The following is a 25668-nucleotide window of genomic DNA, read 5'->3' on the forward strand; positions in this document are numbered from 1 at the left end:
TGACAGAAGCTAAGCAGGAAAAAAAAAACAAAAACAAAAACAAAAAAAAAAACTAGGGTAATTTAATAGACCCCTGAAACAACATCAAGCATACTAACATTTGTATTATATGGGTCCCAGAAGGAGAAGAGAGAGAGAGGGGCAGAAAACATATTTAAAGGCATAATAGCTGAAAACATCCCTAACCTGGCAAAGGAAACAGATAGCTACTAGAAGAAAAGAGAGTCTCAAACAAAATCAGTTGAAAGAGGACCACGCCAAGACATACTTCTATTAAAGTGGCAAACTTTAAAGATAAAGCGAGAATATTAAAAGCAGCAAGAGAAAAGCAACAAGTAATGTATAAGAGAATTCCCATAAATCTAGAAGATGACTTTTCAGCAAAAATTCTGTAGGCCAGAATATCTTTAAAGTGATGAAAGGGAAAATCTACAACCAAGAATACTCTCCCATCATTTATATTTGACAGAAAGATCTAAAGTTTTAGAGACAAGCAAGACCTAAAAGACTTCAGCATCACCAAACTATCTTTACAAACAATTATTAAAAGGACCTCTCAAAGCAAAAAAAAGAAAAGGTTACAACTAGAAACATGAAAATTACTAAAGGAAAAATCTCATTGACAGATGCAAAAACACAGTAGACATAGTAAACTAACCATCTATAAAGCTAAGACAAAAGTAGTAAAATGATCTACATCCACAATAACTAGTTAAGGGATACCCAAAACAAAAAGTATTAAATATAAGGTCTAAAAACAATAATCATTGGAAGAGGAGAGTAAAAATTCAGGGTTCAAAATGTGTTTGAACTTCAGAGATCAGCCACTTAAAATCATCACACACACATACCCACGTCTCACTGTAACCCTGTACCAAAAATCTGCAGCAGATACACACATGAAAAGGAGAAAGGAATCCAAACAGCAGTAAAGATAGTCATCAAATCACAAGGTCAGAGAACAAAAGATGAAGAAAGGAACAACAAAGAACTACAAAACACCTCAAAACAATTAACAAAATGGGAACAGGTACATGCCTATCAGTAATTATTTAAATGTAAATGCACTAAATGCTTCTTTCAAAAGATAAAGACTGACTGAGTCAGATCTAAAGACATACAGTGGCTCAAAGGGATGGAAAAGATATTCCATGCAAACTGAAATGAAAAGTAAGGTGCACAGTAGCAGTACTTGTATCAGACAAATTAGACTTTAAGACAAAAAATGTAATGAGACAAAGAAGGATATTACATAATGATCAAGGGATCAATTCAAGAAGATATAATCATTGTAAATATACATGCACCCAACATAGGAGCACCTAAATACATGAAGCAAATATTAGCAGACATGAAGGGAGAAATTGATAGTAACACAGTAATAGTAGGGAACTTTAACACAACATTATCATCAACAACAGATCATCCAGATAGAAAGTCAACAGGGAAACACTGGCTTTAAATGACTCAGTATGCCAAATGGACTTAACAGCTATATCTATATATATATGGTACACAGAAGCAGAGTGCACATTCTTTTCCAGTCACATGGAACATTCTCCAGGACAGATCACAAGGTAGGCTAGAAAACAAGCCTCAGAAAATTTAAGAAAATTGAAACATCAAACATATTTTCAAAACACAACATTATGTGTTGATGTCAGAAAATGTAGGCAAGAATGTGCATAAAAGGGAGCCGTAGCACACTATTGGTGGGAATGTAAATTGGTGTAACCATTATGGAAAATAGTATACAAATTCCTCAAAGAATTAAAAACAGAACTACCATATTATCCAGCAATACCACTCCCAGATACTCAATTGAAGAAAATGAGGACACTAATCAGAAAAGATACATGCACCCACATGTTCACTGCAGCATTGTTTACAATAGCCAAGATATGGAAGCAACCAAAGTGGACATCAGTAGATGAATGGATAAAGATGTGGTATATACACTCGATGAAATGTTCGTGAGCCATAAAGAACATAATTTTACCATTTGTGACAACATGGATGGACTTAGTGGATATATGTTAAGTGAAATAAGGCAGACAGAAAAACACATACTGTGTAATTTCATTTACATGTAGAATCTAAAAAATAGATGAACAAATGTAATATATAAAGAGTTAAGATACAGAGAACAAACAGGCATTTACTAGAGGGGAGGGAGAATGCATGAGGAAAGGAATAGGTAAGGGAGATAAACATGAACAATTACAGCTGCAAAATAAATGAGCAACAGGTATGAAATATACAGTGTGGGGGGAATACAGTCAATAACCATGTAGTATCTTTGTATGGTTACATATTATAAGACTTATGGTGATCAGTTTGAAGTGTAAAGAAATATGTAATCACTATGTTGTACAACAGGAACTAACAGTGCTCTAGGTTAATTATACTTTAAAAACAAGCTCATTGTTGTAAAGTAAAAAAATAAAAAATAAAAAAAATCCAAAGATAAATAAATAAAGAGACCAAATTTGTGGTTATCAGAGGTGGGAATGGAGGTTGGGGGAGGCAGAATTGGATGAAGGTAGTCAAAAGGTACAAACTTCAAGTTATAAGATAAATAATTACCAGGGATATAACATGCAGCATGATAAGTATAATTCACACTGCTGTATGGTCTCTTAACAACATGAACGTTAAGAGAGTAAATCCTAAGAGTTCTCATTAGCATGAAAACACATTTTTCTGTATCTTTTATTTTGCACCTATACTTAATGATGAATGTTCACTAAACTTTATGATGGAAGTAAATCAAATCATTATGCTATATACCTTAAACTTAAACTTACCTTATATGCTATTTACCTTAAACAGTGCTGTTTACCAATAACATAACAAAACTAAAAAATATTTTTTTAAGCTATTTTTTAAAGTCTTTAAAAATGATAGTGAGAACAGACTATATCCTATAGATATTAATAGGATAATGGTGCCATATTGAACATTTAAAGGATGATAATGTAATGTTATTATATATTAATAATTTTATGCTGATACATTCAAATATCTAGTTGAAATATCATAACCATATTGGTTTTATCCTAGAAATGCAAGGTTGATTCAACATCCTAAAATTACAATGTAATTCACTAAATCAACAGACTTAAGAAATATCATACAACCATCTCAAAAGATGCCAAAAAACATTTGACAAAATTCAACACCCATTCATTATTTAAAACCTTTCTCAGCTAAAGAGAGAACTTTCTCAATGTAGAAAAAGAAAAAGAGAGAAAGATATATAGAAAACAATACCAAAATGAGAGCTATAAATTTTATAGTTATATTAAATGTAAAATAGTTAAATATTCTAATCAATAGGCAGCATTTTTTCATAATTTTTAGAAAATATACTTTTATATGCTGTGTATGAGAAGCACACTTTAGATTGAGACATAAATAAGTTGAAGGTAAGAATGGGGAAAGGCATACTATGAAAGAGTAACCAAAAGATAGCTGTAGTGGCTGTTCTAATTCCATATAAAATAAATATATGACAAAATTGTTACTAGAGTCAAAAGGAAACTAATTACAATGACCAGAGGGTCAATACATCAAGATGTTAATAATTATAAATTCTGTATATGTATGTGTGTGCGTACACTCATCTAACAACAAACCCTCAAAATTACTGCAAATACTGACAAAATTAAAGAGAAGATGACAGTAATTTTGGAAACTTCAATATACAACTCTCAAAATAGGATATAACAATATTGCAGATGACCAACAATAAAATAAAGGATTTGACCAATATCCCATGAACGGAGGAGTCTAGTAGGCTGCAGTCCATGGGGTCGCTAAGAGTCCTGTCACTTTCCCTTTTCCCTTTCATGCACTGAAGAAGGAAATGGCAACCCACTCCAGTGTTCTTGCCTGGAGAATCCCATGGACGGAGGAGCCTGGTGGGCTGCCGTCTGTGGGGTCGCACAGAGTCAGACACGACTGAAGTGACTTAGCAGCAGCAGCAGCATAAACTAACTAGATTTAATATTTATGGAACACATCATCCAACGAGAGTAGAATACACATTATTCTGAAACACAGAATATTCTCCAAATATACCAAATGTGAATCTATAAGACAAGCTTTAACAAATTTAAAAGGATTAAAATCATACAAAGTATGATACTGGAAAACAGTGTATTAAGATTAGAAATCAACAATAGAGAGAAATTTAGAAAACACAAATCACAGAAATGAAACAATACATGCATAACCAACCAAAAAGAAACTTCCAGATAAATGAAAATGACAATGCAATACAATGTAAGAGCAATACTATGCCAACAAATTAGATAATAAGAGAAAAATTTTTTAGGACACAAACTACTCAGTTATCTGAATCACCATATAAATGTCTATACTAAAAAAGATCTCAAATTAATAACCTAACCTTTCATCTTAAGAAACTAGAAGAGAAAATTAAGCCAAAATAAACAGGAGGGAAATATGACTAGAATGTAAGTAAATGAAATACAAAGTAACAAAATTGTAGAGAACACTAATGAAAAGCAAACACTAGTCCTCTGAAAAGAATAAAACTGACAAACCTTTTGCTAGATAGGAAAAACAGAAGACTCAACTTGCTATAATACTGACAGGAATGAATGAGAAAATATCACTAACAATTTTACAGAATAAAGTATCATAAGAGAATTCTGTAAGCAATCTATGCCAACAAAATCAGATAAATTATACTCAGTGGAAAATTTGATAATCTAAATAGAACTTGAACAAGTAAAAATTTCAGTAAGCAACAAACTTTCCATAAAGAAAAACCTAGACCTAGATGGCTTCACTGGTGAATAATATCAAATATTTTAAAAAGAATTAGTAATAATCCTTCACAAACTCTTTCAGAAAGATAGAAATACAAGAAATACTCCCAGCTCATTTGACAAGTTGAGTATTATCCTAATAGTAAGACCATGTTAAAAAAATCACAAGAAAACTATGTGGCTATTCCCCTCATAAATATAAAGACAAAAACGTCAGCAAAATACTAGCAAACTGATTATACACCATGATCAAATACGATTAATCCCAGGAATGTAATATTCATTTAGCATCTCAAAAATGAATGAATTGCAATACATGACGTTAAAAGAATAAAGAACAAAACATATGAACACTTCCATAAATACAGAAAAAGTATTTGGCAAAACCCAATATACTTTCATAATAAAAACACTGAACAAACTAGGAATAGAAGGGAATTTCCTCAACCTGATAAAGATCATCTATGGCTTCCCTAGTGTCTCAGACGGTAAAGAATCCACCTGAAATGCAAGAGACCCAGGTTCAGTCCTTGGGTTGGGAAGATCCCTGGAGAAGGGAATAGCTACCCACTCCAGTATTCTTGCCTGGAGAATTCCATGGACAGCAGAGCCTAGTGGGCTACAGTCCATAAGGTTGCAAATTGTTGAACATGACTGAGAAACTGACACTTTGGCTTTTCATAAAAAACTCACAACTAACATACTCAATGGTGGGTGAGTGAATTCTTTCTCCCTAAAGTCAGAAATAAGACGAGGGTGTTTGCTTCTATTACTTCTACTGAACATTGTACTGGAGGTTACAGCCAGAGTAATTAGCAAGAAAAGGAAGTTAAAGGCATCCAGATTGGAAAGAGAGATGTAAAATGATATTTATACATGACATTATCTTGTATAGAGAAAATCCTAAGGAATCCACTAAAAATCTGTAAGAACTAACAAAGTTCAGCACAACTGTAAGATATAAAATCAATATAACCCAGCACTTTCATTACTACCTCTCTCTCTCTCTCTAAGGGAAAGGAAAATTATGTTCAGACAAAAACTTGCACACAAATGCTCATGGCAGCATTATTCATAATAATCAAAAGGCGAAACAACCCAACAGACATCTGATGAGGAATAAATAAACAAATGAAGGATATCCATTCAATGGAATACTATATGGCAATAAAAAGAGTAAAGTACTAATGTATGTTATGAAAGAACCTTGAAAACATTATGCTAAGTGATAAAAATCTACTCACAAAGGACAAAATATTGTATGATTCTACTTGTATAAATTGTCTAGAATAGAAAAATATAGAGACAGAATATAGATCAATAGCTGACTGAGACTGGAATGAGGAATGGTTACTAACCAGTTCAGTGATTTTTACTGGGATGAAAACAATGTTTTAAAGTTAGATGTCATTGAAAGTTGAACAACTATGTGGTAATACTAAAAACCACTGAAGTGTGTATTTTAAAAGGGTGAATTTTATATTATGTAAATATGAATACAAAAATGCCATGTTTAAAAAAGTCAGTATAATACAAATCAGTATTTCTTAACCTTTTTTTGTTATTATCCTCTAAGAAACTGTTTTACCTACTTTTTCTAATTATACCCAGTACAATTTATATATTACATATATACTGTTATTTATTCATATACTGTATATAATTTATGCTTTATACATAAAATGAGTAAGATTTTTTGCTCCCTAAGAACCAATTTTTAGCCCCTTGGGGGAGATATCACTCCTTTTAAGAATGCATCACCTATATTTAAGATAAGATGTGCCAAAGCATCTTTTCTTCTTCACAACTTGCTACTTGAGACCTAATGGTATGTCTGACAAAAATTCCACTTTGTATCTTGTAGACTAAAAGTTTGATTGAATTGGGTCATGAGCCTCCAGCAGTTCTCTTTCTGGATCCTGTTATACTTCCCATTTTACATGATTCTCTAGCTTCTTAGACTTGGCATCCTAGAATGGCCTCTATCACTTATTCTTGATTATATATAAGACATGCTGAACAGCTGACAAAAGACATACTACTGTAACAAGGTATAAAGTATGGAAGGAAAACTGTAGGCAGAAGTTTACTAGTTTGACTGGCTTAAGATCCAGAATCTTTGTTTTGATTCCCAGATGGGACCAGTCCTGATGCTGTCATCGCATATACCTCATGAATGACCATCTCATTGTTGGTTAATGACTGTGACCTTGTTCTCTTGGCCTTATGGAGTAAGCTCCAGTGTTTCCCCTGTCACTCCTTCACATACTGGCCATCAACCCTGAAGAAGAAAGGAAGGATACTTGAAACCAGAAGTTTGTGTTTTGGAGTGCTCTCAACGAAGATGATGTAGACATCTTTGAAAATCTTTCCTGGGCAAGAGGGTGACAGTGGTCTCTAACAAGGGGTCATTGCTGTGTGTATGGTTAGCCTACTGTATCTTAGGATGGGGAGTGGTACGAGTAGCCCTAGTACTGGAAGTGCCTTATGAAATCTATTCCAGAGATTTGAATTAATATTTTTGCTTAGAGACAAGGTGATGCTATTAGCTGGCATGAACATGTTCTTTTGTTGTCAGGGGGGAAAGGAGTGAAAATCCCAAGTCTTCTGAACCAAGTCCAGATGCCTGCAACATGGCATTCTGGCCCTCTCTCCACATGTTCTAATGTCTCTTTCATGTTTGCAGGACCTTGAAATTTTTTATTTAGGAGAATTAGTACAACCCTGGAATAGGAAATGGCAACCCGCTACATATTCTTGCCTGGAAAATTCCATGGACAGATGACCCTGGTGGACTACATACAGTCCATGGGGTCGCAGAGAGTTGGATACACCTGAGCACATACATTTAAGTTCAACCATGTTGTTACAATTTCATTTCATTTTCTCTAATATTCTACAGACAAATGGTATCTCTATTTTAGTTTGATCAAATAAATTTAAGATGTGTGCTGTGTGCTAAGTTGCTACAGTTATGCCCGACTTTGTGCAATCTATGGACTATAGTCTGCCAGGTTCCTCCTCTGTCCATAGGATTCTCCAGGCAAGAATATTGGAGTGGGTTGCCATGTCCTTCTTCAGGGGATCTTCCCAACCCAGGGATTGAACCCACATCTCTTACATTTGCCGTTAGGTCCTTGGCATCATCTGGGAAGCCCGATTTAAGATAAGGCATATTCATTAAATGACCAATAATGAATTTTGAATTCAAACTAGATGCAGATCTGACCCCAAATGCTTTCAACTTCTTAATGCCCCTAATATAACTCAAATTTTTTGTATGATTTGGACATAAGGTTATCACACTGGCAGAGGACAGAGAATGATCCTGTGATTACATTATCTAAACTTGGTCTGGAATGATGGTTTCACCTCGTGAAATGTCTATGTATAGTTAATGAAAAACAGGGGTCCTCTGATTTTGGTTCAAGAGATAGGATAGATTACACATTAGTTAACCTTAATGGGAAACTGTTCTATAAGTATCTGTAGTCATGGCAGAACCTTACTCTTTGGGAGGGATAAAGGGACTTTAAAATAGAGTAGGAAGGAAGGCAAATGTTATGGTATTAAGGAGCCAGTTTGGTTTTGCTTAAACTAGTTAAACATTTCTCTCATTAATTCTACAATTTTTGTTACTCTCTTCTTTCCCTAACTTCACTGCTCTTGTGCTGAAGATGTATATTTTGATGCTAACTAAAGAAGAGAAATAGATTTAAGGGCCTAGATCTGATAGATAGAGTGCCTGATGAACTATGGACTGAGGTTCGTGACACTGTACAGGAGACAGGGATCAAGACCATTCCCATAGAAAAGAAATGCAAAAAAGCAAAATGACTGTCTGGGGAGGCCTTACAAATAGCTGTGAAAAGAAGAGAAGCGAAAAGCAAAGGAGAAAAGGAAAGATATAAACATCTGAATGCAGAGTTCCAAAGAATAGCAAGAAGAGATAACAAAGCCTTCTTCAGTGATCAATGCAAAGAAATAGAGGAAAACAACAGAATGGGAAAGACTAGGGATCTCTTCAAGAAAATCAGAGATACCAAAAGAACATTTCATGCAAAGATGAGCTCAATAAAGGACAGAAATGGTATGGACCTAACAGAAGCAGAAGATATTAAGAAGAGATGGCAAGAATACACAGAAGAACTGTACAAAACAAGATCTTCACGACCCAGATAATCACAATGGTGTGATCACTGACCTAGAGCCAGACATCCTGGAATGTGAAGTCAAGTGGGCCTTAGAAAACATCACTACGAACAAAGCTAGTGGAGGTAATGGAATTCCAGTTGAGCTATTCCAAATCCTGGAAGATGATGCTGTGAAAGTGCTGCACTCAATATGCCAGCAAATTTGGAAAACTCAGCAGTGGCCACAGGACTGGAAAAGGTCAGTTTTCATTCCAATCCCAAAGAAAGGCAATGCCAAAGAATGCTCAAACTACCGCACAATTGCACTCATCTCACACGCTAGTAAAGTAATGCTCAAAATTCTCCAAACCAGGCTTCAGCAATATGTGAACCGTGAACTTCCTGATGTTCAAGCTGGTTTTAGAAAAGGCAGAGGAACTAGAGATCAAATTGCCAACATCTGCTGGATCATAGAAAAAGCAAGAGAGTTCCAGAAAAACATCTATTTCTGCTTTATTGACTATGCCAAAGCCTTTGACTGTGTGGATCACAATAAACTGGAAAAATCTGAAAGAGATGGGAATACCAGACCACCTGATCTGCCTCTTGAGAAATTTGTATGCAGGTCAGGAAGCAACAGTTAGAACTGGACATGGAACAACAGACTGGTTCCAAATAGGAAAAGGAGTACATCAAGGCTGTATATTGTCACCCTGTTTATTTAACTTATCTGCAGAGTACATCATGGGAAACGCTGGACTGGAAGAAGCACAAGCTGGAATCAAGATTGCTGGGAGAAATATCAATAACCTCAGATATGCAGATGACACCACCCTTATGGCAGAAAGTGAAGAGGAACTCAAAAGCCTCTTGATGAAAGTGAAAGAGGAGAGTGAAAAAGTTGGCTTAAAGCTCAACATTCAGAAAACGAAGATCATGGCAACCGGTCCCATCACTTCATGGGAAATAGATGGGGAGACAGTGGAAACAGTGTCAGACTTTATTTTTCTGGGCTCCAAAATCACTACAGATGGTGACTGCAGCCATGAAATTAAAAGATGCTTACTCCTTGGAAGGAAAGTTATGACCAACCTAGATAGCATGTTCAAAAGCAGAGACATTACTTTGCCAACAAAGGTCCATCTAGTCAAGGCTATGGTTTTTCCTGTGGTCATGTATGGATGTGAGAGTTGGACTGTGAAGAAGGCTGAGTGCCGAAGAATTGATGCTTTTGAACTGTGGTGTTGGAGAAGACTCTTGAGAGTCCCTTGGACTGCAAGGAAATCCAACCAGTCCATTCTGAAGGAGATCAGCCCTAGGATTTCTTTGGAAGGAATGATGCTAAAGCTGAAACTCCAGTACTTTGGCCACCTCATGCAAAGAGTTGACTCATTGGAAAAGACTCTGATGCTGGGAGGGATTGGGGGCAGGAAGAGAAGCGGATGACAGAGGATGAGATGACTGGATGGCATCACTGACTTGATGGACGTGAGTCTGAGTGAACTCCGGGCGTTGGTGATAGACAGGGAGGCCTGGTGTGCTGCGATTCATGGGGTCGCAAAGAGTCAGACACGACTGAGCAACTGATCTGCTCTGAAAGGCTGTAGTTTGGAGAAGGCAATGGCACCCCACTCCAGTACTCTTGCCTGGAAAATCCCATGGGGGGAGGAGCCTGGTAGGCTGCAGTCCAAGGGGTCATGAAGAGTTGGACATGACTGAGCGACTTCACTTTCACTTTTCACTTTCATGCATTGGAGAAGGAGATGGCAACCACTCCAGTGTTCTTGCCTGGAGAATCCCAGGGACAGGGGAGCCTGGTGGGCTGCTGTCTATGGGGTCACACAGAGTTGGACATGACTGAAGTGACTTAGCAGTAGCAGCAACAAAGGCTGTAGTTAACATTTCACCAGTATCTGAAAAAATCCCCAAAGTCAAGTAATTATAGTTTATCTTGTAGTTGTACTTTCACCGCTCATTAAAAAATCTGATCCTGAGATCATAAACTCTGAAAGTAGTATAACCAAGTGTTTTTAAAAATAATATTCTTAGCCACCAAGACAAGTATGTGAGAATTACAGGAAAACCATAGTCAATCTCTACATAAAATGAGTTTCATAGAATTTGACCTTGTGCTACCATCTGCATTTTGTCTTATTATCAGGGTCTCACTGGTTCTTCAAATATTTTACCAAACTGACTCTATCTTCCTCTCTCTCATGTTCTGCTACCCCCACATATTTTCTGTAAGCTGTGATTGAAGGCGATTGGCCATATTCTTTTTTCAAGATACCAGTACCCCTAACCAGGGCTGTTCTCCAGGTATGAGAGAATGATCATTGTAGTTTCTCATCAGTATTTGGATTTATAGCTATTCCTGTCCTGGTAAGCTCTAGAAGAAAACTTTTCATCAACTTCAGTAGAGGAAAGAACATATTTGTAGTGGGCCAGGACTTTACTTTGGGTCCAATCTGATTGTAAAAGTGTCTGTAATTAACACTCTCTATATGGAATATGCTATCTTAACTAGATTTATAGCAGGGTTAAGTCCTGACAGGCAGGTAGTTTTGTAAATGAGGGTTCATAAGTAGAGCTAAAATTTATGAATTATGGATGGGTAAGCTTGACCTAGTATGGAGGACCTGGCCTGGCTCCCAACTCCAGACTCTTCTATCTCATCTAGATTGATGGCCTAACTGACCCAAGCAGAACTTGTCCTTCTACCACAGTCCAATAGTATACCTGGACTCAAACACTATGGAAATGGTAATCTTTTGCCTCTTAGTTTTGAATATACTAAATTTCTTTCTCCTGACTTATAGGTGATAAATTGATACTGGGTTGAAAACTGTATAAACCAGCCACTATTTTGTTTTTATTTGTCCCATTGACCATCTGGGTGATCCACTTAGCTCTGGATCTGAGTTTCTTACTATTATTTCTAGTTCATTATTTAAGGGTATATAACAATCTACAAGTTTGAAGTCAGGTTAGAAGAGATTAACTACACATTGGGATATAGTGATGGCCCTGTAAACCAAGGTGATGTAAACCACTCAAATGTTCCCCAGATGATTGATGACCCTCTTCAACTTCATATTTCCGAAATTGCTATAAACTCCCTGGAAACATTGTCATCAATGTTTGAATCTCCAGAAATAAAAAAAAAATGTGGAAATTAAACATGTTACTGAATAAACAATGGGTCAAGAAAAAACCGAGAGAAATTAAAAAGTACCTTTAGAAAAATAAAAATAGAAATACAACATATCTAAACCTAAGGTATGTAGCAAAAGCATCCAAGAGGGAAGTTCATAGCAACAAATGCCTACATCAAAAACAAGAAATATCTCAAATACACAACCAAAGTTTATACCTCAAGGAAGGAGAAAAAAGGGAAAAAACTAGCCTAAACTTAGTATAAGGAAGGAGATAAAGATCAGAAGGGAAATAAATGAAATAGAGTCTAAAAAGGCAATAGAAAAAAATCAATTTCTAACAGCAGGTTTTTTGTAAACATAAAATTACAAACCTTTAGATTCAAGAAAAAAAAGAAAGGACTCAAATAAATAAAATAGAAATTGAAAGAAGAGATATTACAACTGATACCACAGAAAAACAAAGATCTTCAGAAACAAATATTATTTAACCATAAAAAGAAGATACTCCTGTCATTTGCAACAACATGAATGGATCTAAAGGCATTTTGCTAAGTAAAAGTCAGACAAAGACTTTATGATCTCACTTATATGTGGAATCTAAACAAGAAAAAAGAAATATTTGAATCTCCTAACAGTTTTATCAGTTCAGTTCAGTCACTCAGTCATGTCCGACTCTGCGACCGCATGAATTGCAGCACGCCAGGCCTCCTTGTCCATCACCAACTCCCGGAGTTCACTCAAACTCATGTCCATCGAGTCGGTGATACCATCCAGCCATCTCATCCTCTGCCATCCCCTTCTCCTCCTGCCCCCAATCCCTCCCAGAATCAGGGTCTTTTCCAATGAGTCAACTCTGCATGAGGTGGCCAAAGGACTGGAGTTTCAGCTTCAGCACCAGTCCTTCCAATGAACACCCAGGACTGATCTCCTTTAGGATGGACTGGTTGGATCTCCTTGCAGTCCAAGAGACTCTCAGGAGTCTTCTCCAACACCACAGTTCAAAAGCATCAATTCTTTGGCATTCAGCTTTCTTCACAGTAGGCAGTAAATAGAGCACCATACTTCTATCTTGCAGTCACTGGTCTCAGATTATTTCAACTATGTAACTAAGGCAAAGACTTTAAAAAGTTTGGAGTACTCCCCCTTAAGAAAGTATTGTTGTTGTTCAGGCTGCTGAAGTCTTGTCCGACTCTTTGCAACCCCATGGACTACAGCATACCAGGCTTCCTGATCCCTCACTACCTCCCGGAGTTTGCTTAAACTCATATTCACTGAGTCATGATGCTATCCAACCATCTCATCCTCTGTCTCCCCCTTCTCCTTTTGCCTTCAATCTTACCCAGCATCAGGGTCTTTTCCAAAGAGTCAGCTCTTCACATCAGGTGGCCAAAGTGTATTGGTAGATTATTTGTCTCACAACAGCTGATAATTAAAAAGGTAACTAATAAAAAATCTTTCCAGTTACTCCTAACTTTGTGTGGTCAAGAATATGATAGATTTAATTATAAGAAATAGTCCTCAGATGATACACATTATAATGCCATATCCTTGGAATATGATGTGTGTATTAGTCATTCAGTCATGTCCAACTCTTTACAAGTCCATGAACTATAGGCCTCCAGATACCTCTGTCCATGACATTCTCCAGGAAATAATAATGGAGTGGGTTGCCATTTAAAAAATCAATTTAGTTGCTATGTTTTTACTATAGTCTCCATCTGTCCATTATAAGAGATAGAACAAGTCTTCTACTTTAAAATTCATAAGCTCTTTCGGTTCTAATAATGCTTTCCTTTATATGCATATGTTTCATAATACACATCTATGACATGATGTTGAAGCTGAAACTCCAGTACTTTGGCCACCTGACATGAAGAGCTGACTCATTTGAAAAGACCCTGATGCTGGGAAAGACTGAGGGCAGGAGGAGAAGGGGATGAGGATGAGATGGTTGGATGGTATCACTGACTCAATGGACATGGGTTTGGGTAAACTCCAGGAGTTGGTGATGGACAGGGAGGCCTGGAGTGCTGCGGTTCATGGGGTTGCAGAGTCAGACACGACTGAGCGACTGAACTGAACTGATGACGTGGTATATCATTAATGTATCTTATCCTAGCTATTGCTAGTATTAATACGGCCACCACTTCTTTATTTTTATTTGCATGTCTGGAATCTCTTTGCCCATGCATTTATTTTTAATTTGTATCATCTCAGCTTAAGTATTTCTTGTAGAAAGTATATAGCTGGGTTGTTACATAAGTTAGTCTGACAGTCTATCTTTTCAAAGGATCATTCAGTCCAGCATATTCAGTAAAATGAATACTTAGCTAATTTTCTTTCATCTTTATATTATTTTTCCAATATTTTTCTGATTTTATGAATTTGTTCTCTACTATATTCTTATATAACTCATTAGTACTTATTATTCCTTTTTTTATTCCCACAATCAATTTAATATGAAAATAAGAGTAACCTAGTAGAACAAACAGTTACTACCCAAGTCTCAGTAAGATAAGACCCACAGAATACTTTGATTTCTCACCCTATGTTTTCTTTTGCTTGGTTCTCTCCATGATGATTTTGACTGCTTTTACTTTGCCTTTTCATTGCTGCATCTTCCTCTAGCCCTCTCTGACATCTTTGATTTTTTGCTGTGGTAATTCATTAATTATATCATGTGTGCTGTGCTGTGCTTAGTCGCTCAGTCATGTCTGACTCTGCAACCCCATGAACTGTAGCCCACCAGGCTCCTCTATCCATGGGATTTTCCAGGTGAGAATACTGGAGTGGGTTTCCGTGCCTCTTCCAGGGGATCTTCCCAACCCAGAGATTGAACCCACGTCTCCTGCATCACAGGCATATTCTTTACTGTCTGAGGCACCAGGACAGTCCAAGAATACTAGAGTGGGTAGCCTATCCCTTCTCCAGAGGAACTTGCTGACCCAGGAATCAAACCGGGGTCTCCTGAATTGTCGGCAGGTTCTTTACCAGCTGAGTTACCCAGGAAGCCCAATTATATCATCAGTTCAGTTCAGTTCAGTTGCTCAGTTGTGTCTGACTCTTTGCAACCCCAGGAATTGTCTTTCTATGTCATCAATGCTGTGTATTCCCAGATAATCTAATATTTTTTTATTTATATTCAAGGTTTGTTTTTCATCACTGTTTTCTTTCTGTATCTTCCCCCCATGTTGGTTTCGTTTCTTGTGCAGTCATTTGAAGATATTCTCAAATGTTTTCCCCAGACACTGTAAATGTGTGTTATCAGTAGATATGCCTGAATTCTGAGATTACATCTTCCCTATGTCTTTTTGAGATATAGGGACTACAAGCTATAAGGAGTCTGCTCCTATGTGGAGCAGAGATATTCTGCTGTCAATCTGAAAGCTAGGAGAAACTGCCACTGCATCTACAATGTTGCCACTTGTTTATTTTATTGTTGTTATTCATTGTTTTGTTTTCCTACTGAGGACCTTTCAAGACTTTCTTTTGTTCTTGGAGTTCAGAAAAGTTTAATTAAAATTTGACAAAGTTGATATTTCTTTATCAATTCATCCTGGAATTTATTGAGTCCTTTTAGCATTCAAACTCAGTTTGGTCTTGGTTTCATGAAAAATTTATTCTATTTAATGACTGTCTTTCTTCCATATTAATGGTACATATCTTCCTACCCTCAACTAGAACTTCTATTATTTATACATTAGTTTCCTAGATCTTTGTTCCAAGTCCTTTATTAATTAATTTTTCCCTCATGATACCTGTATTTTTGTATTTTCATCCTGTGCTTTAAAAAAATTTTTTTTAAGTATCGATTTAGTGTCCTATAAATTCAGTAATCATTTCATTTATTACTTAAAATTTTCAAAAGAAAATCAGGCCAGAGGAAAAACAACCTACAGAATGAGAGAAAACATTTACAAATGTTATGACCAATAAGCGTTAATATCCAAAATATATAAACAGCTCATATAACTTGATATCAAAAAATAAACAACTTAATTAAAAAATGGGAAAAGATACAAATAGACATTTCTCCAAAGAAGACATATAAATGGTGGCTAACAGGCATATGAAAAGATACTGAAGATGTGAAGAAAAGGGAACTCTTGTGCACTGTTGGTAAATGTAAATGGTACAGCTACTATGGAAAACAGTATGGAGATTCGTTAAGAAATTAAAAATAGATCTACTATATGATTCAGCAGGTCCACTTATAGGTATATCTCTGAAGGAAATGAAATCACTATCTTGATGAGATACCTGCATTCATGTGTTCACTGCAGCATTATTAGTCAAGACATGGAACCAAACTAAATGTCCACTGATGGATGAATAGACAGAATGGATAAGTTGTGGCATGCACGCACGCACGCACGCACACACACACTATGGAATATACTCAGCTATAAAAAGGAATGAATTATTATACTGCCACTTGCAACAGCATGGATGGAATGTGATGGCATTACATCTAGTGAAACAATGACTGATCTCACTTATATGTGGAATAAGACAAAAACCCAAACTCATAGAAATTCACAGTATAGGGAATAGATCTTTGGTTGCCAGTGGTAGGTGAAATGGATGAAGGGGATCAAAAGGTACAACCTTCCAGTTGTAAAACAAATACTGGGGATGTACTGTACAATGTGGTGACAATAATTTATAATATTTTATTGTATATTTGAAATATGCTAAGGGTATAGATCTTAAAATTTCTCATTGAAAGAAAAATGTTACTTTTTGAAGTGATGGATGTTACCTAAACTTACTGTAGAAATCATTTTGCAATACATACATATATCATTACATTGTACACCAAAAGCTAATACAATATTATGTCAAGTATATGTCAATTTGAAAAAATATCCAATAATTTTCTTGGATTTTCATTTCTTAACTTCAATGTCCAATACATCTCCCGAAGTCATCATACTTAGTACAGAGTACTAAGTACTCTGCATATTAAACAGCAGAGACATTACTTTGTCAACAAAGGTGCATCTAGTCAAGGCTATGGTTTTTCCAGTGGTCATGTATGGATGTGAGAGTTTGACTATAAAGAAAGCAGAGCGCAGAAGAATTGATGCTTTTGAACTGTGATGTTGGAGAAGACTTGAGAGTCCCTTGGACTGCAAGAAAATCCAACCAGTCCATCCTAAATGAGATTAGTCCTGGGTGTTCATTGGTAGGACTGATTCTGAAGCTGAAACTCCTAAATTTTGGCCACCTGATGCAAAGAGCTGACTCATTTGAAAAGACCCTGATGCTGGGAAAGATTGAGGGCAGGAGGAGAAGGGGACAACGGAGGATGAGATGGTTGGATGACATCACCGACTCGATGGATATGGGTTTAGGTGTACTCTGGAAGTTGGTGATGGACAGGGAGGCCTGGCGTGCTGCGGTTCACGGTGTCGCAAACAGTCAGACATGACTGAGCAACTGAACTGAATTGAACTAAATCATCATACGTGAATCTTCTCTGTACTAAGAAACTAATTATGCTCCTTTTTGGTTCTGAAATGTGGCTTGAGTCTTTAATTTTGCCTCTTTGACTCCTACAATATCTTTCATAGGTTCTGTTTCCTAATTTGGTAAATTTCTTTGGAAATAATTCTATTACCTATGGGTATCAATTGGACTTAATATACAGAGCCATATCAACAGCTAAGGATGCCTGAAACAACTGCTAAGGATACCTCTACAGACCTTCATTATATTCCATGCATCAGGTAACTTTCTATCAATTATATGCCATAGAAATCAGAGTACTGTCTTAAAATACCAGAATCCTTTTATATTCAAATTGCTCTCCATGAAGGACAGCAATCTAATGTAAGAAAAGCTGAAGACAGCCTTTTCTTAGATTGACCTCATTTATACCTTCTCTCGTTTCTTAGCTTACTACAGGTATTGACTATTAAGAAGTTCAGTAAGGGAAATGTCCTGAAGGATATGTGACACGTTAGAGGAACCTTCAGGTAACAGCTCATAGGTGATAAATATTTTATGATAAATTTAGAAGTATATATGCTCTAGAATTGCATCAAGAGCATTGGTAATTCAGGATGGCAACTTGGGTTGCAATGAGAGAGGCTAGGTGGCTTTTCATGGAGCTATATTTGCAGAGAAAATACACTTTTAGTTATATTCCTTTGAAATTTCAGGAGAGCCTCTTCTACCCCATCAGAACACCCCAAAACAAAAGATCAGAAGACTCAAGCCACATTTCAGAACCTCTTGGAACCTTACTTTGTCTCCTAAGGACAGAAATGATTTTGGATTTTTAAATTGTGTTTTTGTCTACCATACTAGAGAGACTGCCTTTAATTTCCCACTTCCATGATCATCTTCTCTGTTTCATTAATTCTTTTTACATATGTGGGGTGGTCCTTTATTGTAAAATACGAGGTTATGATATTTGACCTCCAGCAACCCAGCTAGAACCGGTATTTGCAATCTTCATGGATGACCTTGTTTCAGACATTTTGTAATTTGACTTGCCATGGGGATTGAAAGAAAATGTGTGAGGTGTTTATAGAACTCTACCTGTGATCAAGTCTTCAATAAGCCTGTATCAAATTAAATACAATTTAAATCAGGATAGAAAGTAAATATTACTAAATAAAGAGGCAAAGATTATTTTCAGATGCTATCTGCCATTGGGTCTTATTTTGTTCAAGCAGGATTTAAGATATAGTGATAGTTTGACAGAGAAAACTCAGGCCCTGTCTATTTGTCAAAACTAATCAGAAACAGGGCCTGGAATCTCTACCCACATATTTCCTATGGTCAAGATTAACCAAATATAAAGAAGAAATCAATAACTTCACATCGAAGAGACCTGACAGGCTAAGATGCCAGCTGTTATGATAACAAATATAAAGCCACCAATAATTTGTTCTTCCATCACATTCAGATTTCACCTTTCTGATTTTCTTTGTTACCTAGGCTCTCAGGATAAGAATTTTAAAGAGAGAAATATCAAAATATGCATGGCCAAGTTGAAGAAAAATTTACTTCAGATGGTTGCTTTCATGCCTCCATCCTGCACTATAGATTTCTATTATTCTTTAGTTGATCTTCACCCAGAACTTTTTGTGATATTGACAACTGGTAATTCAGGGTCTAGATTGAACCATGTTATAGTCTAAAAAGTATACAAGTGAACTTTTTTTGCCCAATCTATGCAAAATATAGTGACTAAAGCTTTAAAACTGCTAAATTAGCTTCTAATTCAAGACAGTCTGCTTTTGTAATTCCTGTTGCAAAATGAAGATTGTGAACTTCCTTGGTTACCATGGTTTCTTACCATATGGGAATTTCCTTAGTCCCATGAAACCTCTAAAGTGCATGCCTAGGTTGGGTGAAAGGGAGCAGAGGTTTATATATTTCAAAATAACTTCTAAAGTTCACAATCCTTTCTGAAATTTACCAGAGAATACTTTTATTTGCTATCCATTTAAGTCTTGGTAAAACAAGTATTGTTTAAAAATGAATGCAATCTCTGAGAAGACTAAAAAATAGTGCCAGAGAATGGTGGGAGGAGGAAAACCACCAAAAGCTATTAGTTCAAGGTTTTACTAAAAGACAAGATGACTGCTCTGCGGGGAACATATAGCTTAAAGTTTAATGGGATAGATTAAAGCAGTTCAAAGTTCAAATTCATTCTCAGAATTTTTCACTGTTTAGAGTCTCAGAAGATCTGAGTAAAGTGAACTTCAGTTAATCACAAGACAGATGCAAGACTGGGGCTTCAGCTTAGCAGATGGTAGGCCAAATTGAGTTTACCAAGGTGACTGGTGAGAAATAGTTGGGGGAAAGGTTTTGCCATGGTCAGTGGAAATTTAAAAGTTCTTTATCATCTTTCACAGTATAAATAAACCAATAGTGCTAACCCAGCTCTGGTGAAACATCATCCTCTAAAAGCAAACATTTCAGTTAGCACTCTGAAATCCCAGAGTACTTAAGGGAGTGCTGATATTTGAATTTCATCCAGAGTTGAACACATCCTTTGCCATATCATGAATTGCCATATCTTCAATAATTAAATGAGTAAAGTGACTGCCATGGAGGTGTTTTGCCCAGAGGTGCTTTCCATACTCGCTGGTGGTGGAGGAGCACAGTTAGCTGACAGGTCTATTGCACAGCTTTGGCTTAATGAAGCTTTCAGCCTGCCTGACAAGGGAACTTAACCAGAGGAAGCTAAGTAACTCATCTAACAGCCCTACTTACAGTGTCATGTGAACAGAAAGCACATATGTAACCTAACTAACGGGCCCACGAGGCCAAGGAATTCAGAGTAGAGTCTTACATTATTTGGGTCCCCAACAACAAACTGCCCACTCTGGCTCCCAGGCTGTGTTCTGCCAGGCATAGCAGCTAATTCAAAGCTCTACTTACTGCTGAGTATAGTACCCAGTTCTCCAGTGCTGACCATCTAGTAAGCCTGATTGAGGCTTACCATGAAGCCCATCCACAGCCTCAGTTAGGCAGGGAAGAAAGCCAACAGTACTATGCAACTGTTGTCAGCCAGTAGTACCCCAAACCTCCTCCAACTTTGGACTCAGGCTGTGGCCTTGCCCATAAAAATACTGTGATAGCAAGCCCCATATGCCCAAGCATGTTGTCAGTGGACACACACAGAAACACAAACTAAGCTGACTGGTGAAAAACTCACTCTGTCAGAGCAAACCTGTGGAATCTGGACGAGGAGATTGCTAACTGAAATGTGCAGATACCAATATAATGAATCAAGAATCACAATATATCTGGTTGACATAATACCACCAAAGGAAACCAATAAAGCGCCAATAATTGACCCTTAGAAAGGAGAAATCTATGAACTGTTCATCAAATAATTAAGAATAATCCTATTTTAAAAAGTTTAGTGAACCACAATAACACACAAACAAAATTTTGAAAACAATACATGAACAAATTGAGAAGTATAAGAATAAAATAGAAACCATCAAAACAAATTCCGGAGCTGAAAAATACAATTACTAATGAATTCAGTAGAGAATTTCAAAATCAGACTCAACAATGAAGTAGAGAGAAACATTGACCTAGAAGCCAAGACCATTGAAATTATCCAATCAGAGGAGCAAAAAGAGAAAAGAATGAAAAAGAGTGAAACAGGCCTAGATGAGTTACCAGATATAATCAAGAGAAATCATATCTAGATTATAGAAATTACTGAAGCAAAAGAAAAGAGTGGGATAGAAAATATCTTTAAAGCAATAATGTCTGAAAACTTCCCAACCCTGAGGAGAGAAAGGAACTTTCAGATCCATGAAGCTCAAAAGACTCCAAATAGTTCAAATCCAAATAGGACTACACAGAGACATGTAATTATTTTGTCAAAGGTCAAAGACAAAGAATTTTGAAAGCAGCAAGAGAAAAGAGAGTATTTATATATGGTAAAAGAGAAAACCCTCCTAAGACTACTGATGTATTTCTCAACAGAGTTTTCAGGCCAGGAGAGATTGGGATAATATATTCAAAATATTGAAAGAAGAAAAACTCAACCAAGAATTCTGTACCAAGCAAAGCTGGCTGATTCATGTTGAGGTTTGACAGAAAACACCAAAATTCTGTAAAGCAATTATCCTTCAATTAAAAATCAGTTCAGTTCAGTTGCTCAGTCATGTCTGACTCTTTGTGACCCCATGAATTGCAGCATGCCAGGCCTCCCTGTCCATTGCCAGAAATAAAGGCTTCCTGGAAAAAAAAAAAAAAGCAGAGTGTTACTCACAGACCTGTCCTATAAGAAATGCTAAAGGGAGTTTTTTTTTTTTTTGGAGTGGAAATAAAAAGACACTAACATCATAAAAATATTTTTAAAAAATCACATAAAACTCACTTGCAATGATAAGTATATAAGCAAAGTTAGAGTCTGTAATATGGTAATAGTGGGGTGTAATTCACTTGCAACTCTAGATTAAAGTTTTTTAAAAAGAAAAAATAGCTACAATAATCTTTTATAGTTATACAATATTAAAAATATGTAAACTGTAAGCTGTAAACCTAAAATATGAAGGGGAGGAAAAATAAATGTTTAAATCTTGTGAATTCTATTGCAGTTGTTATCAGTATGAAGATGTCATAATTTTATAATATTTTATGTAAGCCTCATGGTAACCACAAGGGAAAAACCAATATTAATTTTATAAGAGAACATGATAAAGATGTCAAAACATACTCAGAGACATCAAAACACAAAAGAATTATGTAGTCAAAATGGTAGAGGAGGAAGACCTTGAATTCACCTTCTTTCATGTACACACCCAAATTACAAATATTTACAGAACAACTATTGATGAGAATGACCTGAAGACTGGCAGAAAATATTTTTCAGCATCTAAAGATATAAAGAAGGAACTACAGTGAGACAGGTAGGAGGGGTAGAGATACAGTATAAATAGTTCAGGCTCACATCTCTGGGCAGAAGACCCACAAATGGGAGGATAATCATATTGTAGAGATTCTACTCAAGGACCAAGGGGTCCAAGATACACATTGAACTCCACAGCCTGCACCTGGAATTTATAAACTATAAAATTATAAACTCCTCAGAGTTTATAGTTTTGAAGGCCAGTAGGACTTGCATACAGGCAAGCAGGAGGGCTGTAGGAAGCAGATATTCTGCTCTTAAAGGGTTCATGCAAAATCTCACACTCTCTGAGACTCAGTACAAAAGCACTAGTTTGAAAAGAGCCTTGATGAGACCCACTTGCTGACCTTGTAGAATCTTCCAGAGAGACAGGACACAACTGGGACTCCTTGTAGGGATGTAGACACTGCTGCTGCTGCTGCTGCTAAGTTGCTTCAGTCGTGTCTGACTCTATGCGACCCCACAGATGGCAGCCCACCAGGTTCCCCCGTCCCTGGGATTCTCCAGGCAAGAACACTGGAGTGGGTTGCTATTTCCTTCTCCAATGCATGAAAGTGAAAAGTGAAAGTGAAGTCACTCAGTCGTGTCCGACTCTTCGTGACCCCATGGACTGCAGCCTACCAGGCTCCTCCATCCATGGGATTTTCCAGGCAAGAGTACTGGAGTTGGGTGCCATTGACTTCTCCGATAGCCATTTTGGAGAGTTTGTTCTAACATAAGGACACTGGTAATGGAAAGTGCCATTTTAGAGTCCTCCCTCTAGCCAATTAGTGCCAGAGGCATACCTACCCACCAGCTGGTTGGCAGCAGTCCTGGGACTCCCCAGGTTGAGCAAATGGCTGTATAGGTATCAAGCCTCACCAGCCCCAGGCACCATTAGGACTTGTAGACGGTAGCCCTGGACTTGGGTCTATTCACCAGTGTGCCAACACCAACCCTGGGACCTCTTGGTCATGCAGCCAGCCACCCTGGAACACTGTCCCAACCTCCAGAAGGGCAGCACCAACCCTGGGTCCTGCAGCCAGGTACCCCAATCCAGCTCCACTAACCAGTGGGCTGGGCCCAGCCTTGGGACTCTTTGAACCATGTAATCAAGATCTGACTGCACCCACGGGCTGGCAGCCTCCACTTGAGGAAGAGCCTGGAAGCCAGCTGGTCTGGGGGCTAGTCCAGACCACCCACAGCACACCCACAGTAATTGACCCCACTGCAACATAAAGGCCCTTGCAGCCTACATAGGGGGCACCTGTAGAGCACATAGCTTATGTAACCAGAGGGAATGTGCTGTTGGGCCCATAGGACATTTTCTACATAAAGCCATTTCTCCAAGACTGAGAAACATAACAGACCTACATAATACATAGAAATAAAAACAAAGACTTGGGAAAAATGAGGCAAGGGAGGAGTATGTTTCAAATAAAACCCCAGAAGAATAAGTGAAGTGGAGGTAAACAATTTACCCATTAAAGAGTTCAAGGTAATTATCATTAATATGCTTAACAGGCTCAGGAGAATGGATGAATAGAGTGAGAATTTTAAGGAAGGGTTAGAAAACATACAGAAGAACCCAACAGAGACGAAGAATGCAATAACTAAATAGAAACACACTATAAGATTCAATAGTAGATTAGATAATACAGAGTAATGGATTGGCAAACTGGAAGAGAAAAAATAATTTTAAAAAAGCAAGAATAGTTTGAGACCTTTTGGACAACATCAAGCAAACTAGAATTCACATTATAGGGATTCAGAAGGAGAAGAGAGAGAGAAAGGGGTAGAGAACTTACTTGAAAGTGAAAGTCGCTCAGTCATGTCCGACTCTTTGCAACCCCATGAACTATAGAGTCCATGGAATTCTCCAGGCCAGAACACTGGAGTGGGTAGCCTTTCCCTTCTCCAGGGGATCTCCCCAACCCAGGGATCGAACCCAGGTCTCCCGCATTGCAGGTGGATTCTCTACCAGCTGAGCCACAGGGAAGCTCATATATATGTAAAATCCTCAAGATGCTAACAAGACTATTAGAACTAATAATAATTTACAAATACAAAATTAAATACAGAAATCTGTTGTGTTTCTATATACTAAAAATGAACTATCAGAATGAGAAAGTGTTCCATTTACAATCATATCAAAAATAATAAAATAGGAATAAATTACTTAGGAATAAATCTATCTAAGGAGGTAAAAAAACTTATACTCTGAAAACTATAATACATTTCTGGTAGAAACTGAAGCTACATGAACAATTGGAAAGATGTACTATTTCATGGGCTGGGTGAATCAGTCAACATAATGGCAATAGTAAGTTCTTACTTTATCAATAAAATTACTTTTATTGATTAAATTACTTTTTAAACTTACTTTTATCAATAAAAAATACTTATCAATAATTATTTTAAATGTAAATTAATTTCTCCAATCAAAAGATGTAGAATGGCTGGATAACAAAGCAAGATCCAACAATATGCTACCTATGTGTTAGTCTGAAAAATACACATAGACTGAGAATGAAGGGATGTTTCAAAAAGATATTTCAAGAAAGTAATACCCAAAAAGAAAGTGGGTAGCTATATTTTAATCTATTTTAGTTAAAATCTATTTTGTCTGATAAAGGAGGAAAACAGATCATCATAAAAAAGTGGTCAATCCACTAAGAAAGAATTGATCCTTTCGAATTGTGCTGTAAAAGACTCTTGAGAATCCCTTGGGTAGCAAGGAGATCAAAACAATCAATCCTAAAGGAAGTAACCCTGAATGTTCATTGGAAGGACTAATGCTGAAGCTGAAGCTCTAATACTTTGGCCACCTAATGTGACTAGCCAACCCATTAGAAAAGACCCTGATGCTGGGAAAGGTTGAGGGCAGAGGAGGAAGGGGGCGACAGAGGATGAGATGGTTGGATGGCATCACTGACTCAATGGACATGAGTTTGAGCAAATTCTGGGAGATGGTAAAGGATAGGGAAGCCTGGCGTGCTGCAATCCATGGGGTCGCAAAGAGTCAGACAGAACTTAGAGACTGAACAATCCACCAAGGATATTCAACAGTTTAAAATATTTATGTACCCAACATCAGAACCCCTAAATATAAAAAGTAAAACTGACAAAGCTAAATGGAGGGAAAAAGGAAAACGGCAATACAATAAATGTTGGGGATTTTAATACTCCACTCTCAACAATGG

General features: G+C 37.0%; 1 long non-coding RNA gene across 6 annotated transcripts in view; it reads right to left on the reverse strand.

Moving 5' to 3' along the window:
- Positions 1-25668, reverse strand: part of LOC147364379 (uncharacterized) — a 259350-nt gene that overhangs the window by 64889 nt on the left and 168793 nt on the right. Inside the window, exon 3 of one of the 6 annotated variants that reach the window (XR_015134429.1) lies at positions 19371-21813. The exons of the other annotated variants lie outside the window; for them this stretch is intronic. This is a non-coding gene — a long non-coding RNA (uncharacterized LOC147364379). Of the gene's footprint in view, positions 1-19370; positions 21814-25668 lie in introns of those variants that run through there. 6 annotated transcript variants of the gene reach the window in all.

Source organism: Bos grunniens, chromosome 10, assembly GCF_055505025.1.
Source record: "Bos grunniens cultivar Pamir isolate PY7600 chromosome 10, Bosgru_T2T1.0, whole genome shotgun sequence".
Lineage (NCBI taxonomy): Eukaryota > Metazoa > Chordata > Mammalia > Artiodactyla > Bovidae > Bos > Bos grunniens.